Below are 20,034 nucleotides of genomic sequence, written 5' to 3' on the forward strand. Positions count from 1 at the left end.
AGTTAAACAGATAAAATAGTTAAGAAATGCTTATCTTGCACCGTCGAGCACACGTCTCTATAGAGTAACTGATTTATTGTCGCATTTGCTGTTGTTGTGAAACCCTCCACAACCTAAGGAACGCCATCCTGCTATTTGTTTTGACAATCTTCGCTAAGCTAGAGAATACCGCCTGAAGACTGCTACGCCTGTAATTGCCTCCAATTCCGCCGTAATAGACATCTACACGCTAGAGAACCCTATCGAAGATTGATTCGCCTGAAACGACCTTCTAGCGCTTTGTGACCATCTTTCGCAAGCCAGGTAACATGATGGAAGATTTCTTCGCATGAAACTATCCTCATTTGATGCGACAATACCCTGAAGAGTATCACCGAAGACCAACACCTATTTATCCATTATTTTTCTATGCCCGTACGTTGGCGCTTTTGCTACTTTAAATTGTGAACCGGTATGTCGGTGCCTTTGCTATTTTAAACCATTATGTCGGTGCTTTTTGTATTATGAAACATTATGTCGGTGATTTTGCAATGAGCCAATGTCTAGGCGTTTTAAGCTAAGTGAGACTATCATTTATCAGGTCGATCACTTAATGTGATTGTAACTGAGCCGATTACTAAATCATGTCAAATTTCTTATAGGGGCTAACTGGCGTACCAACGAACCCCAAAATTGTTGTACGAGGTCAAAATAACTGTTCAAAGTGGCTTAGAGTTCTGTATCGCCGCTGCAACGTCGCTGGCGCCAAGATTTGACTCTATCGCCAGACACTGAACTCTATCGCCTGGCGATAGAGTTGTCATTTGGAGCCAGAATCCGGATTCCGTATAAATTCCCTTTTCTTCATCATTTTGCCGCTGCTGCTCTTCTATCTACGAAAATCGCCGCGGAATTCAAATTGCACTAACTTGCTCGTTTCTCAACCAAATTTGCTCAAATTTGTTTCAAATCGAAGCTTTATTCATTAACTTTCTTGATCTATGTAAGTTTTCTTCAAATTCTCCCCAATTTAGCTGAATTTGTGCATTTTTATTCATGAATTTTTGAAAAATTCGAAACTTCTTTTGCTTAGTTTGCTTTGTTCGTCAAATTTTAAGCCATGAAATTGTTTGATTTTTTTTTTATATTGCCTTGGGAGTATTTTAAGACTTGTTTGACTCAATTTGGTGAAGAAACGAACAATTCACTATTGTTGGACCTCTTAAGGCCAGGAAAACAATGTGGCTTGTTCTTGATGTTTTTGCTAGAAATTCATGTCTTTGTCACAATAATTATCATAATATTGCAAGAAATTGTTTGGATGCTTGAAAAATGTTGTATATGCTTGAATTGAAATTGTGCTCCGTTTTAGTACCACGTACTCTGTTTTTCGCGAACATAGTATCATGCGGCTAGGCGAACTTTAGTTACTATGGAAACTTAATTTATGTCAATTTTGCACAATGTAGCATGGCTAGACGGTAAGGTTTGGGTTCACTGTCCCGAGACACAGAACGGGAGCATGAGCCCATAAAGGAGGACGCTGACTCGTCCACCTCTCTTGGTCCCCTCCCTGAGTGGGATGAGCGGACTTTGTACTTTGCCCCCGGCCACCACATTTCTGAGAAGGTGCGTCATGGGATCAATACTGGTAGGAAACGTTGCCACGGCTCGGGCAACGACACCTTGGGCAAGTTGTACCGTACGTTCTTCAGCGTCGATAGGGAGTTGAGACTTCTTTGGGAGTCTTGTGGGCTGACTGCCCTATTTGAGGCCATGCAGGCCGTGAGCTCTTTTAACAGAGGTCACCACGTGGTTCGCGCTCTGGTGGAGTTGTTCTAGGACACCGTCAACACTTCCCACTTTCCTTGGGGTGAGTTGATGGTCACCCTAGCCAACTTCAGTCTCATCTCGGGACAAGAGTTCAGTTCTACTATGCTGCCGTTCGACATCAACATCAGCGTCTACTCTCCTGAGGTTGATGAGCTGCTGGGTCCGATTGTTGTTCGGGCCCGTGCTGAGGTGGAGTCATCACAGTTCAGCACCAAGTGCTGTCAGGAACATTTTCCCCTAACAAGGGTAGTAGGGAGCTGCTTTACTATATTCCTACTGTCCGTGATCTTCACCTGATCGGGACTTATGACTTGGCCATCTTGGCCTATACTGACTTTCTTCGTGCCTTGCGAGACTCCTGTCGACACCGATCCTACACGGGAGACATCGCCCCATCCGGTTTCTGGAGAATCATAGAGGTATACTTTGTCTCTTGCAAAGTTAGCTCTAAGCTCTTGTTAGCATTTGCTGATATCTTTTGTCTTTTGTAGATCTGGTTCTATGAGTACTTTCCCTCACTCGCGCCAGCGAGACCATCGCCACGTTGTTTTCCTGTGGGCGTCTGTTGTGGAGGGCGTTACATCTGGGCGACTATCGCCCATGTTCGAGAGTAGATCCTCTCGGTATGATTGTTTTACATAGCTAACATTTTTGTATTGTTGTTTGGTAGATTTTTATCTCATAGGAATTCTTCGAAGGAGCCTGATATGCTGAACCGACCATGGGGCAGTTTGGTTGTTCCTAGGCTAGCCTCGGAGTACATTGCTGAGCGTCGCTACTTCCTAGGGATATACAGGGCGGCGACGTACCTAGGAGAGAGAGTCTCTATTCAGCACTCCTCGGATATTTTTGTCATCCCTGCTTCTCCGCAACGTCACATGTTCAATGATGTGAGGCTACTCAACATGTCGGATAGATCGCCTTCTGGTACCCCTTGGAGATCTCATGCGATCCTAGGGCAGTGCTACGAGGAGGAGTTGTTGTCATTGTTAGCTCCGGCCCCTGTTCTGTCAGCGGAGGCGGCGGTATAATTTTTATTTTTTACCATTCGCTAAGTAGCCCCCTACTAACATTACACTCACTCTGGTTTGCTTTTTTCCAGGCTGGGCCTACTGAGTTTGTGCCCCCTCATATGCCCATCCACTACTAGGGGACATACGGGCCTATCGAAGAGATGATTCCTCTGGCTCCCGAGGATCAATGCTTTGTGGAGCGATCGATTCCTCGCCACCAGACTCGGGTGAGTTATTTTCTTGCTATTTGTTCATATTTGACATGCATTGTTACTGACTTCATTTCTTTGATAGTTCTCGCACGAGGTGGTTACGGCGATGGCGAGGTGCATAGAAGCCTTCCGGAGCCAGCTCATACGGACGAGGAATGTGGCTACCTGTCGTCGCGACGGCGTTGTTCAGGAGGTAGTTTTTTCTCTTTATTTCTGCATTGTTTATATTTTTTGTTTTATTGCTTCTGACTCGATTTCTTCTTACAGGGACAACCCATTTCTTCTCGTACCCGGACGAGACCTGAGGTCCAGAGAGAGCGGGCGAGGTCTAGCTCAAGGCGTCGCCGCACTAATTTTGGCAGTCAGGGTGGTCGATCTGACGCTGCCCGAACCGAGGCAGTGGAGAGCTCGGGCACCTCATCTGAGGGTGCACAAGCTATGCTTGTAGACTAGGGAGAGGAAACTTCGACTCCGAGAGGTGGTGGAATGTACAAGGTCGGCTCGTTATCGCAGCAGCCTCCACAGCCTCAGCCAATGTCGGTTCATCAAGGCGACCTTGGGTGGACGAGTCCTGACCTGAGTTTTCCTCCTCCTAGAGAGACTAGAGCTGGAGCTGGTAGGGAGCATACTTTTGGTTCTGCGCAGTTCTTTGATACGATGAACATCCCTCATCATCTGCATCCTCCAGCGTCGTAGTTGTACCCTGACTTGTATAGGACTTTGCTTGATTGACTAATTTATTAGACATATTTATATATACATATTGTTATCTATTATGACTGTATTTTTCATGCATATATTTTAAATTTTTATGTGCATATTTGTGTGTGCAAAGAATTGTGATAAAATAATTTTGCGTAAAAATTTCCGTCATTTTTATTAATAGAGGGTATCCGATTTTCTCCCCAAAAAGAAAAAATGAAAAATAGCAAGAAAAATGCGGTTTGAATAGCTCGTTTATAAATTGCTGCAGCGCCACGTGTCGCCACGCGTTTTGCGCTATCGCAGGGCGTTGCTTCTGTTGCCAAGCGACATACTTGTCGCCAGGCGACAGAGTTGTCGTTCGGCGTTGAAGTACGCTAACTTCGATTCCTTTCCGGATTAAAACTACATCGATTTTGTGTAGAAATAGCCCCCTAATCTGCCAAATTTCTTTATAATTTCAGCAGATTTATCATAGTCTTAGTTTATCAACAAATAATCATGTCTTTAGTTACAAAGAGTTTTACCAATTTCACTCGTGAATGGTGTCGGTCTTTAACTACTAAGGAGAGAAAAGAACTTGACTTTTTTCACATGGGAGGTATTTATTTATGGTGTTAAAGGGGTAGATCTAGAAATAGATTTTATTCATACCATCTTAGAAAATTGGGACACAGATACTCATTGTGTTAGACTAAGGTGTGATAAAATTAGCCCTTTACCAGAAGAGTTTGGTGCCATCCTAGGCTTCCCTTCATTAGATCTTGTGGTAATCCCTAGAATAAATGAATATTACTTTAAAGATTTTGAGCGTTTCTTTAATTTAAGAGACAAAGATCTAACAATATCGTAGATAGTAGTGTAGTTAATTTAAAATAATTTGCACGCCATTACATTGATAGACCCTATTCTGAATCTTTTCATGTTTATAAAAGAAGGGCTTTTCTCTTTTGCATGCTTAACTAATATCTTCTCACTAGTGGTAAAAGTAATAAGGGTCAAGAAAAAATATTACATGTTTTGTAACAAATTGAATCTGGAAGAAATCCAATGCCATTAATTGTTGGAGAGACTATGCTTAGTCTTGATGAATTGAAGAGAAATCCAAAAGCACCTTTTCGGGGCTCTCCAATTTTGTAACAGGTAGAAAAATAATATTTTTAATTACAGAAATCAAAAACATATTTTTGTATAGTAATATTAATTTATTTTCATTGAAATTTTTGCAGATATGGTTAATAGAGAGACTAGAATTAATTAGTCATCCTAACGATGTTGAAAAATATACTCAAAATTGCTTTGTGAGGCGAAAGAAACGCTTCTCTAAGATGGGGCATCATGAATGGAAAAAAGTCTTTAGCTCTTGCAACTTTGCTATCAAGTGGTTCATCCCTTGGTGGAAAATAGAGAAGATGGTTGGTGTCAACAAGCAACCTTCATGTTGTCTTCCAAGATTAAAAAAGATGACTTTTTATTATCCCTGCAGGGTAAAAAGACAGTACGACCTGGCCTACTTCAAATAATTCCTTCTGGGATCTTTGTCGTCCCTAGGAATTCCCTGTTTCATAAGAAGTAGAGAAGTTTGATACATATTGGAACGCTAGACCTTTATGGGAAGTGTTTACCCAAAAGGTTCCTCCTTCCTTGCCCAATGATGTAAAGGGGTGGCTTCTTAAGAAACCTTCAAAGGACATGAAGAAAAATCAGAGTAAAACCAATGTGAATAATCGTCTAGGTGACAAGGTGATTCCTATTAAGGAACGCTTGGGTGAAAATATTGAATTCAAAAAACCTATGATGCCTAAGAAGAAAGACTCTACAAAGGATAAAGGGAAGAGAAAAGGTGACATTTCAGAGAAGAAGGTTTGGGTAGAGTAGAAACATGGAGTCCAAGCAAAGGGAGAAATCATTTACTCTAAAATTGAATGTAGGTCCTCTAAAGGATGCCTACTAGCTAAAGTCATGGACGATGAAGAGGATGCAGATGAAAATTGGAAAAGAGCAAAGAAAGAGAAGAAAGATTGAAGCATTTCTTAACTTATAATTTATTAGACTTAGTTTTAAATTTAATGTTAATTTGTTTTATTAAGATTTTATTAAATTCCATCAATAATGTAATTTTTATTTTATTATATTAATGAATTTTCATCTTTTTAATTAAATAAAGTTCTTAAAATTTAATTTATTAAAGTAATGAAAATTGAAAATTTTATTTTCCAGAAATTTTTTCGAGTACGGAAGTGAAAATTTTTCTAAAAAACACCGACATTTTCCCAGGTACTCCCAGAAGAGCGGCGTCTTCGTTTTGCGGCTGTCGCCAGTCGTTGTCGTCTGTCGCCCGCCGACAGGAGCTGTCGCCTAGCGCTGCAGTATGTCGGCCGACGACAGGCTTTTTTCTTCGACACTACTGTTCCGTTGAATTTCTGTTGAATTTCTTTGTATTTATGGGATGCGAGGTTTTCAAGAATTAATGTGGCTGCAACCGTAAAGGGTTGCCTACGTATCCTTTCCTAAGGAATCAGGTCAAACGCAGCTCTCTTGAGTATCCTACTCAAGTAATTATTGGTAGTACGTTTTAAGTTGGTCAAGATTTGTCATGTTTGAGAAATCATTGTCATCTATGTTAGTTAGTTTTGCTGCACCTCCTGGTAGGATTGTTTTTTACAATATAAGGTCCGGACCAATTAGGCTTAAATTTTCCTCTTGGATCCAAAATATATTTCTTTAATGCTTTTAACACTAAGTGCCCTACTTTGATGTTTCTTATCTTGACCTTCGTATTAAAATGTCTAGCCATAGGAGTTTGATACCATTGGGTATGATGTAGAGCTTCTAGTTGCTTTTCATCAAGTAGAATTAACTCTTCATATCTTGCTCTAGTCCATTCGACTTCATCGAGTTTGCTTTCAAATGCAATGTGTAGAGACCGTATCTCCAGCTTTACAGGTTGTACAACATCCATTCCATAAACCAAGGAGAATGGCGTATTTCCTATTGATGTACGAATTGACGTGCGATAACCCCAAAGTGCGAAATGGAGTTTGTCTGGCCAAACCTTGTAATTTTCTGTCATTTTTATTAGTTGCCTCAACTACTCCATTTGCTTGAGGTCTGTAAGGAGAAGAATAATGGTGTTGAATGCCATATTTTTGTAACAATTCTTCACACTCAGCTTGAAAGCGAGTTCTATTGTCGCTTATCATTTCACGTGGGACTCCGTATCGACAAATGATATTTCTTTAGATAAAGAGTGCTACATGTTTTGAAGTGAGTTTAGCATATGATTCTGCTTCAACCCACATTTGAAGTAATCAATTGCTACTAGGATATATTCGTGACCTCCTGTTCCTTGAGAGGTAATTTTACTAATGATATTAATTCAATAGTATCCTTCTCGCATTATCTCTTGGACTAGCATTTTGCCATTAACATGGGTTCCACAAATGCCTTCAAGGACTATGCTCATAGCTCTTTAGGCATCCTTTTTTCCTACACATAAGAGAGCTCGACCCTTAGGTACCCTTTTATGTAACTCGTTGTCTATGAGTACATATTGGAAAGCCAAGAGTCTTAATGCTTGTTTTGCTCTTTTGTCAGCATAAGGAGGGTATTCTCCTTTGGTGACATAGTTAAGTATATCCATATACCACGGTTCTTCTTCTTATTCTTTTTCTTCTTCTTGGACCACTTCGTCATCTTCTATAGCTTTAATATAAGCCGGTTTGGGCCTTTTCTCTATAGTTAGAGGCATTTTCTTGATATCCGTACGAATCCTAACCATTGAGGCTAGTCTTGCTAAAGCATTAACAAATTGATTTTCCTCTCTAGGTAGATAAGTGTATTCTACCTTTTCTAACTGATTGATGAGAGTTTCTAGATAAGTTTGGTAAGGGGCTAGACTTTCACTCCTTACTTTCCATCTTTTAGAAATCTGGTTGATGATCAATGAAGAGTCCTTGAATATTCATAATTTCTTTACTCCCAATGCCAAAGATGTTTCAAGGCCTACCACGCATGCTTCGTATTCAGCAGCGTTGTTGGTAACGTCGAAATCTAGCTTTATGGAGATTGGAACGTGCTCTTCTTTAGGTGATACTAATAATACTCCAACGCCACATCCCTTTTGTTTTGAGGGTCCATCGAAGTATAAAGTCCAAGTATCATCTTCTGTGACCATCAAGTTTTCATCTGGAAATTCATTGTCGTGTATTGCGTTGAATCTTCTATTGGGGAAATCTGCTAGGAAATCCAGGACCACAGATTCTTTGATAGCCTTTTGAGGCATGAATCTCACGTCGAACTAGGCTAAGTTGACTATCAATCTTGATATGCGTCCATTGAGTGTAGACTTCTCAAATAGATACATAAGTGGGTCCATTCGTGAAATTACAAAGATTGTATGAACAAGCATGTAATATCTTAGCTTGGTTGTGGCCCACACAAATGCGAGGCACAATGTCTCAAGTGGTGTACAACGTACTTTATACTCAAGCATCTTTATGCTTAGATAGTAGATTGCATTTTCTTTACCTTCTACTTATTGTACAAGTATGGCTCTCATTGTCTCTTTGGTGACTGTTAAGTACAAGCTAAGAGGTATTCTTAGAAGTGCTGGTGCTAATACGGGAGGATTTACGGCATAGGCTTTGATCTTTTCAAAGGCTTTTTGACACTCATCATATCCATATTACTGGTACATTCTTTTTGAGCTTCTTGAATATTGGTTATAAATCCTCGAATTTGTTTCTCGATTCTAGGCGGTGGCATTGGCATGATTGCCTTGATTTTTGTTAGGTCTATCTCTATGCCTCTAGAGCTTATGACATATCCCAAAAGCTTGCCTGAGGTGACTCCAAAAGGACACTTGGATGGATTCAACCTCATGTTGTATTTTCTTAGCCGTTAGAAGAATTTTCTTAAGGCTACTTGATGTCCGGGGCGATCTTTTTATTTTATAATCATGTCGTCCACATATACTTCAACCTCTTTGTGCATCATGTCATGGAGTAAGGCAGTCACTGCTCATTGGTAAGTAGCATTCACGTTTTTTCAACCCGAATGGCATTACCGTGTAGTAGTAAGTACCCCATGGTATTATAAATGTTGTTTTCTTCATGTCTTCTTCTTCCATGAGAATTCGATTGTATCCCACGTATCCATCTATAAATAAGAGAAGTGCATGATCAGTTGTATTACATGCCAAAATATCGATGTGCGGTAAAGGGAAGTCATCCTTTGGACTTGCCTTATTAAGATCTCGATAGTCGAGACACATTCTTACCCTTCCATCCTTCTTCGGAACTTAGACAACATTGGCTACCCGTTCGGGGTATTTGGATACCCTGATAAAACCTGCAGTTATTTGTTTTTGAACTTCTTCTTTTATTTTAAGAGCTACGTCGGGTTTCATTCGATGCAACTTTTATTTTACAGGTTTCATTCCTGGAATTAGTGGTATAGTGTGTTGAGCTATTTCTCTATTAATACCTGGCATATCTTCGTATGACCAAGCAAATACATCGATAAATTATTTAAGTAAATTAATTAAATATGTTCCTTCTTGTTCATTAACTGTTAATCCTATTTTAACTTCTCTTTTAATGGTTGAATCATTCTAGATATCAACCGTCTCAGTTTCCTCAATTATCGGTGTTTTCATTTTGAGTGATTCCATTGCTTTAATAATTTCTTTGTCATTTTCATTATTAGTTAAGCAATGCTCGTCATCTTGGTTTTAAGAAAAATACGAGGAGTAAGCAAAAGAAGACATATTATTTAATTCTGAAATCATTACATCAAAAAGGGAAATGTCCTCAGGGATTTGATTACTAACTATCCTAGGAGTAGAAATAGAATAAGGAGGGGGTGCTACGACTAAAGACTTGGACGACTCTACAGGAAAGGACTCTGACTCTGACTCTGACAACTCTTCAAACATCGGTCCTTGCCCTGATGTTATAGGGATTTTCCTTCCACTTAGAGTAGTCACCTTAACTGTCTTGCGCCACCCTTATACTAATCCTTCTGCTGAAGTGATTAGCTTTAAAGGGTCAAAGTTCTTGCTTTGTAGGACCGTTAGGATGAGAAAGGAGTTATCTTTTTCTTTCCCAAATAGTAATCCCGTGACATGAAAGTCAAAGCATGGGGGTGCTTTCTCCTTGTGAATATAAGTTGAAATTTCATTTAGAAAGTAACAATCCAAGAAGATTTCAAAACCTAATTGCCTTATGCCATTTACAACAAAAGGTTTGGGAAATTATTAGCATGGATAGTCTTCTCTTTCTCTTACGAACTGCCCATTGAGAGTAAGAAGATATTGATCCATTGGGATTGCTTTCTTTTGGATGCGAGCGTTCCTACGCGCCTTGGACATTTCCTGGGCTCGCTTAAGATCTTCCCGAGTTGGTTCGAAACCAAGTCTGAAAGTATCAAACTTAGGGAGGCCAAGTAATTTCAGCTGTTTTGCTATTCTATTTTTCTTCCCTACGACCATTTCAGGAAAGTGCCCTTATCTCTAAGAATAGTATCAAACATATTGGAGTAGGGATCGTGACAGAGAGGGGTCCTTTCATCCTCCTCGATTAAGGAGACCTCTTCATTAATCCCCCACAGGTCTTCGTCGTCTTCATCGTGCTCCACATTGATGATCGGATTTTCCACAGCTTTGATCCTCATGGGTGTAGCATCAATTGTGATAGGGATTCCTCCAACTATGACTTTTACCTGTTGGTGAAGAGATGAAGGGATGGCCTTGAGGTCATGAAGCTAAGGGCATCCCAATAATAAGTTGAATGAAGATTTAACATCTACCACTTGGAAGGTAGTAGCATGTTCTATTGCTCCCGTCGTTATATTCATAGTAATCTTACCAAGAGACTGGCGAGGAATATTGTCATAAGATCTTATTCCTTGTGTTGAAGGGGTTAAGTCTTCATCCCTTATGCCTAACATTCTCGCAGTTCTGAGGGGAAAGACATTAAATGCCGATCCATTGTCTACAAGAGTCATTAGGGCGTTCATTCTCTTGTAGACTACTATTAGGTTTAATGCCATGTAATGCTTGTCACCTTCTAGAGGTAAATCTTTATCAGGAAAAGTGATCAAGGTGATAAGACTAGGGAGATCACTTGTAAGGAAGTTAGCTAACCCCTCAGGAGTGGTGTCAGAATCTATCCTTATCTTATCCAAGGCATTCATTACCGCCAACCTGTTTTCTCGAGACGTAGCTAGAAGTTTCCATACATTCATCTCGACCATGGTCTTTTTGAATTTCTTAACAATATCATTGTCTTCTATGATAGGTATGGGAACTTGCTGCACATTTGGAATAGGTTGTGTAGTGACGGGAGGTTGCGTTCTCCCAGATCTTGTGAGGACGTTTGTAGGTGAGTCTTCTTCATCCCAAATATCACCTACTGAATATGACACTGAAAGTGGAGGTTTTTCCATGTCTTTTAGGTAGACGTCTTCTTCATTGCTGTCCCAAACCCCATAGATGCTTATATCTTTTTCTTGTTGTATTTGGACTAGCTTCTTATCATTAATCATCTTCTAAATTAAATCTTTAAATTTAAAAAAGTTTTCAATAGTGTGTCCCCCTGATTGATGGTATGGACAAAAGAACCTGTCTGTCCTCTTGAAAGATTCAAATGGTCTCGGTTCGAGAGGTTTGACCTTACCATTCTCGGAGAGAATTTGGACCATTTTAGCATATGAAGTTCGAATTGGAGTATAGAGTTTATTACTCTTCTTGGATCAGTCGATTACTTGTAGAGGGAATGTTTTCTTCTTCGTGGGTCGAATTTTATTATACTTTTTCTGAAGCTCCTTCCCTAGTTTCTTTAAAAATTCAAGAGCCTCACGTAGTAAGTCTGTTCCCTCCCACATGGACCAGATAAGAATTCACACGTCTTCCTTGCTTGCTGGTTCTAGAAAGTCATCCATGGCATCGAAAAAGATTTCCTTCTCTTCTTTGATAGCATGAATTTCTTCAATAGGTTTGATGAGGGATGAGGTATCAATCTCGTTTTCCTCATTAGAGATGGCCAAGGAATGAGCGAGAGGTGCGCTGTCGATGCTTGGCTTTTACTGGCAGGGGTCAATGGTAGTTTGTTGTTATTAATTAAATCTTGGATAACTTCCTTAAGCTTCCAGCAATTTTCAGTGAGATGGCCCCTACCTTGGTTATATTTGCATTGGGCATTGGGATTCCAATTAGCTGTCCTCTTTTCAACTGGTGGGTCCCCAAATGGTCCAATAGGAGATATAAGACCTTTTACATTCAGTGGGTCAAATGCAGTGTCATAACTCATACTAATAGGAGTAAAGTTCCTCTTAAATGGTTTCTTTTGTTCTTGGTTGTTCATAGCAAGAACTTCACTCAAATTAAAGTTACTTTGACTAAAATCCAGCAGCTAACATTGCTAACATCCACGTCTCCTCCAAGGACCGAATCCAAATGGGGGAGAACTTAGAGAACTTTAAGAAAATGCACCCGCTTGGAGACGGGTATAAGATCCGGGTGCCGCCTGAGCTGGGCACCGTCGCTTGGGGGGATGATCAAGAGAACGCCAACAGCTATTTTGGCTGTTATGAGGCGGCGTTCAAAGCCGGCCTTCGCTTCCCCCTTCACCAGGCGGTGAAGGCAATTTTGAGAGGCTACGGCCTTCGGGTCTGGCAACTTACCCCCAACTCCTGGACCAACATTCTGGGGTATGTTGCCGCCTGCGAGTTCCAAGGGCTTAACCCCGGCTGGGAGGCCTTTGCACGCATGCATTACCTCAGCAGAAGCCCAGGCGGCTGGAGGGCGTGGTATACTCTAACCACATAGACGTAATACATGATGACCTTGGACAAGGTCTCCAATTTCGATGGCTGGAAGCACAGGTTCTACCTGATGTCAGCCCCGACCAGACGGGAAAATTATGATTTCCGTCTGTACAATAAGAAGCCCGACTTGTTGGGCAGGACGTGCGCTCTTCCCCGGATCCTAGAGGAAGACTTTGACAAAATAATCGAGGCAGACTTGGATTCCCAAGAGTGCCTGGTTTAGGGATGAATGTTTCCTAGCGGCCTGCGGGCTAGGGCACATGTTTGATAAACATTTGCGCCTGGGTTCACACTGTCTGTAGTATTTTTCTATCAAAATTGATTTATGATTCTGATCAATTTCTCTCCTTTTGCAGAAGAAGCGCTAAACATGTTGCAGTCGGAGAAAACTCCCAAGCGGTCTTCTGCGACCATCCGCAAAGATCTTGCGGAGAAAGCTGCGGCCAAGCTCAGGGCCAAGGTATTGAGCGCCTGACCCTTTCTTAAGTTTATTTTATAAACTGTCTTGCCCGGATACTAACCTTTACTTGTTTATTTTCACAGGGGGGAGAAGTTGGGAAATCGTTTGAGAAGAATCTCAAACGGGCTAGAGAGGAGGCCCCAGCCGTTCTCAATAAAATAAAAAAGTCTGCCTCTGCGTCAACTCCTGGCGCCTCAGCCGGGGCTAAGACGATGCGGATAGCAGGGCTACTCGAGAAGGTAGGCGGTAGCCTATGCCTTGATCTTGCCAACCCCTCAACAGCCGCGGGGTTCACCACGCCTGCAAGCGTTTCCCGCTTGGTCGGCTCTGAAGGTAAGAACCCTTTTGAATCCCCCGCTTGAGCTGGGGTAGCCTTTACGGGTGAAATCCCACTCCCAACAAACGTCATCCTCAGACGGTCGGCAACTGATAGGTGTTGCCTTAGTTTCGCACTCATCACGTATTGATTGTGGTGCAGATCAATCTCCCCGCTGGCCTGACGTCCAGAAGCATGCCAAGGCCATGCTGGATGCCGTCTGGAAGAGGGATAAGGACAATATCCCTGGGATAGAGACGTTCAACCTTGAACGCATTCTATCCCTTCTGGCTGAGGTAAGAAACTTGTCAATTCAATGTTATTTTTTCCAAAAAATTATCCCGCTTGTGATTCTTATACCGCCTGCTTTTTGCAGGCCATGCTGCGGGTGGACGGGCTCAAACGTCCTTATTCCCGCAAACGGGAAGAGCTAAAAAGGGCCAAGAAGTCCACCATAGACGCTGATAATATTGCTTTCCACTCAACTATCGTAAATGAACTTGAAACTAAAGCAATAATTATGACACAGGCGTCTAAAATCCAACAGCTGGAGCTAGATCTGAAGGCGGCCGACCAGCGGGTAATGGATGCTGAGACGGCCAAGAAGGGGGCGGAGGAGGCCCAGAAGAAAGCAGACAAGAGCGCCAAACATGCTAAAGAGGCGCTCAAGAAGACCCAGGCGGACCTTGGCAAACTGAAATTCAAGGTTGAGAGGTTGGAGAAGGATGCTGCTCAAGCTTAGAAAAACTTTGCAGCAACCCTAGAGGCGGAGCAAAACCGCCTTGTTGCTGAGAGTGATGCTGACAACGACGCCCGTATGAAAATTGCTTGGGCTGCCTTGTACCCAGATGCTTATTATAGCAGCTAGGCACTGGCACACAGCTATGCCAAGTACGTAGTGTACTTGAGAGAGCAAGGTGAGCCAGAGCCTGCCTCTTTTGAAGCCTAGCTCAGCAACAATGAGCCAACCGCGCCTGAGCTTCTTGGTCCCGACGAAGCGCACCAAATTCCCTCAGATGATGAGGAGAAGGGGGAGAACCAGGAGGCTCCGTCTGCAGGCCAGAAGTGACCCCTCAGCAACAGTGTGCCAGTCTTTGCTTTTTTTTAATTTTCTTTTTATTCAGCGGCTGTATGCCAAAACTTGCTTTTTCCAGCCTACGTGCCAAGTATTTGTGTTATTACCGGCTATGGAGCCGGGTTAATTAACAATTTCTTTCTCCTGGACGGGTTCCGGTTAACATTTAATCCATTACAACTGTTTGGTTGGATGGATTTTTATGAATTGCACCGACTAAGTCGGTTTTGATCATTTTGCATTTGAATTTTTGTTTTTTGCAAATTTTAATTTTTGCCTAACTTATCAAAAGCATGCGGCGATTTCTTGCCTAACTAATCAGTAGTCCGGCTGTCCTTGCCCCTGGACGGCTGTGTGATTGGTTTCAATTGGAGCTGGTTGATTGACTTGAAAACGTCTGATGCTGCAAAGAGCATGATATGTTTGCAAGTCAATCAATCACAGTAGCGATTACCCCAAACCAAGTGCACAGCCGTACACCAACAGGCGTTTCGGTCACTACCCAGACGGCGTTTGTCCGTCTAGGTAGAGATTTCATAGCCATTGAACAACTCTTTTGCCCCAATTGGGGTGAGGTGCACTTTTAAAATAAATAACCTAAGTGAGAACTTCAGCCGGTTACCGACTGATGCCTATGGGCATCCGGTATTTAGGAACTTATTCGTTCTTCGTAGGTTATTTTAGTCAGACGGCTATGAGTTGACTAATTTGGTCGTTCAATTTTTGCCGTCTGCATGGATACCTAGCACCGACAGATAATCTATTCTCTGCGATGATTGCACCCGGAGGGGTGTCGCCGGACGCCTTCGTCCATGTTGGGACAGGCGATTTTATAAAATTAGCAATCATCCGGCCATTTTAGCCTATGATCCTGTTTGAGACCGGTTGTGTAGCCACTAAACGTTTTTGTGCTTAGTTTCTTAATCAGTGTTGAATTTACACTAAGTATCGAACTTAGTTTTTTAAGCATACGAGTCTGTCTGGGTAATATCTAGACGGACAGACAAATATTTGATCATACTAAGTATCAAACTTAGTTAGATAAATGGAGAATCCGTCTGAGTATTACCCAGGCGGCTAGTCAATCAGTTGAATAAACAAAGTATCAAACTTAAATAAACAAGAGATCCGAGAATTACCCAGGCGGACAAACAAATGTAACCTTCACTAAGTATCGAACTTAGTCAGGTAAATGGGGAATCCGCCTGGATATTACCCGGGTGAATAATCAAACGATAATTTTGCAAACAAAGTCTGAATCTTCATTAACTGACTCATTGTTTACAAAAAGTTTACATTCTCAGAAGTACTACTTTTTTAGATTGTCTACATTCCAAGTTCTAGGCAGGCGCCTGCCATCTAGAGTTTATCAAACGGTAGGTGTCGTCCCTTACTTCTTCATAGATCCGGTAGGGGCCTTCCCAATTTGGGGTTAGCTTTCCCAGCTCATTGGCCCTACCGGTTGCCTCCATTTTTCGTAACACTAAGTCGTCAACTTTCAAAGGACGCTTGTGTACTTTTTTGTTGTAGGCTCTCGTCATTCTCAGACGGTAAATCTCATAACTCAAGGCGGCATTGCCCCTACGTTCTGGGAGTGAATCCAATGCCAGGCGCATTGCTTCCCAGTTTGCCTCTTCATCATACATCATGACTCTGAGAGTCGGCTCGTAATGTTTGATGGGCAAGACGGCTTCAGCACCGTAAACCATGAGAAATGGGGTTTCACCGGTTGCCCCTTTCGCCGTTGTCCGGATGGCCCACAGGACATGGATTAATTCTTCTGCCTATAAGCCACCGGCTCTTTCTATTTTCTTTTTAATGTCGTCTGAGATGACTTTGTTGAAAGATTCAACTTGGCCGTTTGCTTGGGGCCGGCCAACAGATGCAAAATAGCTTGAGATCCCCTAATCTCCCAACCAAGTTTTTAGTTGAGGCTTCTCAAACTGAGGACCACTATCAAACACCATAGACATGGGTACCCCGTACCGGGTGATAATATTCTTCAAGATGAAGGAAATTACGTTTGAGGTCTTGATGTTTTTAACCGCCTCAGCCTCCACCCACTTGTTGAAGTAATCCACAACCACCAAGATGTAGCACTTTCCGCCTGGAGCAGGCGTGTAAGGACCTAGAATGTCCATGCCCAATTTTGCAAACGGGATTGGGCTGTGGATGGCCGTCAGATCAGTAGCCGGACGGTGAATGAGTTTGCTAAATTTTTGGCACTTGTCACATTTCTTCACCAACTCCTTGGCGTCTGCCTCAAGAGTGGGCCAAAAGTAATGTCGTCTGGCTCTAACGGCTAGGGACCTGCCGCCTATGTGAGAGGCGTAGAATCCCGAGTGCAAGTCTTCGAGAACTTCTTTCCCCTTTTCGGGGGTGACACACTTCAACAAAGGCTTCAGAAACCCCGCCTTGAAGAGTTCTCCATTTTTCAACTCGAATCTTGCAGCTCGCTTTTTCAGGACGGCTGCTTCCTGTGGCGAATCAGGAAGTGTGTCGTCTGAGAGATAGGCCCGGATTCCATCCATCCAGGTAGAGCTTCGGTCCAGAATTCCAACGGGATCCTCATTGATGCTTCTCTTTTCATGAACTTCCCAGAAGACTGACCGGGGCGTATCACGGCAGGCGGAAGATGCCAGCTTTGACAATGCATCCGCCTGGTTGTTTTTCGACCTAGGCACCTGATTCAGCCGGAATTCCTCAAGTGCCTTGGTCTCTTCTTTGACTTCCTGAAGATATTTAATCATAGCCGGATGGGTAGCCTCATAACTCCCCTCATACTGGCTAACAACCAATTGAGAATCAGAGTAGGCGTCAATTTTCATGGCCCCTGCCGCCTTACACATGCGTATGCCGGCTAGCAGGGCTTCATATTCCGCCTCATTGTTAGAGGCCTGAAACTTGAAGCGTAGTGCATATTCAAATCTGTCTCCTTCAGGAGACTCATAAATTACTCCTGCACCACAATCGTTCTTTGTAGAGCTCCCGTCTACGTACACTTTCCAAACCTGATCAAGATTATCCGAATCCACCAGACGAGTCATTTCCACAATGAAGTCGGCAAACGCCTGACCTTTCACTGCCTTTCTTGGTTCGTAAGTGATTTCAAGGCTCTGCATTTCAATAGCCCATTTCAACATTCTCCCGGATGAGTCCAAGGTAGACATTGGCCGCTTGAGTGGCTGGTCTGTGTAAATCACTACCGGATGTGCCAAAAAGTAAGGCTTCAATTTTTTGAATGCCATATACAAAGCAAGGCCAAATTTTTCAACCATGGGGTACCGGAGTTCAGCATTTTTCAGAACATGGCTAATGATGTAAACCGGGAGCTGCATGCCGTCTCGCTCAGCAAGGAGAACGACACTGAGGGCATGGTCTGAGATGGCTAAATACATGTACAACGTCTCCCTAGGCAAAGGACTAACCAACCTAGGCAGAGAATGTAAATGCTCTTTCAATCTCTGGAACGCCGCCTCAGCATCATCCCCCCATTCAAATCTGGTCTTCATCCGGATTACTTGGAAGAAGTAGAGGCATTTGTCACCTGACCTGCTGAGAAACCTCCCCAGGACGGCCAGACAACCGGTGAGTCTTTGAACTTCCTTAACAGAGCGGGGTGACTTCATGTTAATCACCGCCTGTATCTTTTCGGGGTTAGCCTCTATCCCCCTTTGATCAATCACGAATCCGAGAAACTTCCCAGACTCAACACCAAAGACGCATTTCTTAGGATTTAACATAACCTTATGCCGCCTGAGGGTGGTGAATGTTTCTCGGAGATCAGGAAGGTGATCCGTCTGTAGCTTGGATTTGACTATCATGTCATCAATGAACGCCTCCACATTCCTCCCAATCTGATTAATGAAGACCGTATTAATCATCCGTTGGAAAGTGGCAGGCGCATTTTTCAAGCCTTGATCAGTGATGAAGGCCATCTTCTCTTGATCTTTCTTCCACAGGGGTATCTGATGGAAGCCGGAGTAGGCATCCATGAAGCTCATCAAGGCGTGACCGGCTGTAGAATCGACCAGACTGTCCATCTTTGGAAGCGGGTAACTGTCCCTTGGACACGCCTTATTGAGGTCTGTGTAATCAACACATATGCGCTAGGTCCCATTCGGTTTCTTCACAAGGACCACATTGGCCACCCATTCGGGGAAATTACAAGGCCGAATGAACCTGGCGTCTAGCAGCTTTTTGACTTCGGCAGCTGCCGCCTGACTTCTTTCCTCGCCGTGGTTTCTTTTCTGTTGCCGGACTAGCTACCAGGCGAGCAGAGGTCGGTAGCTTGAATGTAGCTTTCTGCCTCCCTCAAGGCCGCCTGTAGGGTGAAAGCCCCTTTTCTGACTAGGTCGAACTTAAAGGTCGACCCGTCTCTCAGACCTTTAAAAAATTCTGTAAAAGCTACCTCATCAGACAGTCCCTGAATCTGAATTCTGATCAGGTTGAACCGCCTGACATATGAGCGCAACCCTTCTCTCTCTCCCTGCTTAACAGTGCTCAAATCAAGGCTTGTTTTCAGCCCTTCTCTCTCTCCCTGCTGCCAGTCTAATGGCTGGACATTTGTATATGCCGCCTGACCCCCAAAGAAGGCCGGCTGCATGAAGTGAGGAGGATACTGCCCGTAAGCCTGAGTAGGCACATACGGGATGGCTCCAATCATATGAGGGCCAGAATGGACGGTATTACCGCCTGTCTGGCTCTCATGCAAGGAGGGTGCACTCCCTGCAGAGATGTTGTTGAAGTTGTCTGGAAAGTTCGACGTTGAAGCCGACTCAGACAACGATTGGTTTCTCTTCCGGTTAATAATCTCCCGGGCATTAAGAGTTGGTTTTTTACTTTTCACCGGCTGCTGAGGCCGGCGAGTGTTATTGGTGTTTCCCCCATGAAGAAGAATTTTTTACCAATCAATGGTCCCGGCTGCCTTCTCCTTTGGATAGGGAGTGGGCTGCCGGTTTCTGACTGACTTCCCCTTCTCTGGAGGAGTCTTCTTCGCTGACTGACCTTTACTTGGGCCAGCCCAGCTTTTGGTGATCAGCTCTGTAATTTCACCCTTGAAAATCGTCATGAACCTCATGAATTTGTCTCGGGTGACAGGGGCTGATCCAGCTGCCGTTTGGGTTGTCCATTCCGGCTGCCTAGGGGGTCTGCTCGGACCCGCCTGGGAGGCACCCCGCTCTAGAGTGTCTTTGGGCTGGATGCGTTTAGTTCTGAGAGAGCCGTCTTCGGCTGTAAAAGCTTCGACCTGAGGATCTTCATCCTCCTCATGGTCTGTAAAAACTTCTGGGTCTTCACCCAAACGGTTAGGGGGTGGTACAGACTCTTGAACCATCTTCAAGGTACTCTCCCCACAGACGGCGCCAAATGTTTTGGGTGTTTTTGTCCCTCGGGAGAGTTACAACACGAAGACTGATCTGGGGTGAGCTGTACCTGCAAAACAAACGGAGACACCAGTTGGGTGGTGCTCCGCCTCCGACGCACAAGTTAGAAACTTGAAGGGAGAAAAAAGGTGCGGAAATTTAGGTAGGGATTTGCTCGGATTCCAAGCTCAGGATCTCTCTATCAAAGAGTAAATGTGTAATAAATGATAAAACGTGCCCTCAAAATGAGAG

Source organism: Chenopodium quinoa, unplaced genomic scaffold, assembly GCF_001683475.1.
Source record: "Chenopodium quinoa cultivar QQ74 unplaced genomic scaffold, ASM168347v1, whole genome shotgun sequence".
In the NCBI taxonomy this organism is placed as follows: Eukaryota; Viridiplantae; Streptophyta; class Magnoliopsida; order Caryophyllales; family Amaranthaceae; genus Chenopodium; species Chenopodium quinoa.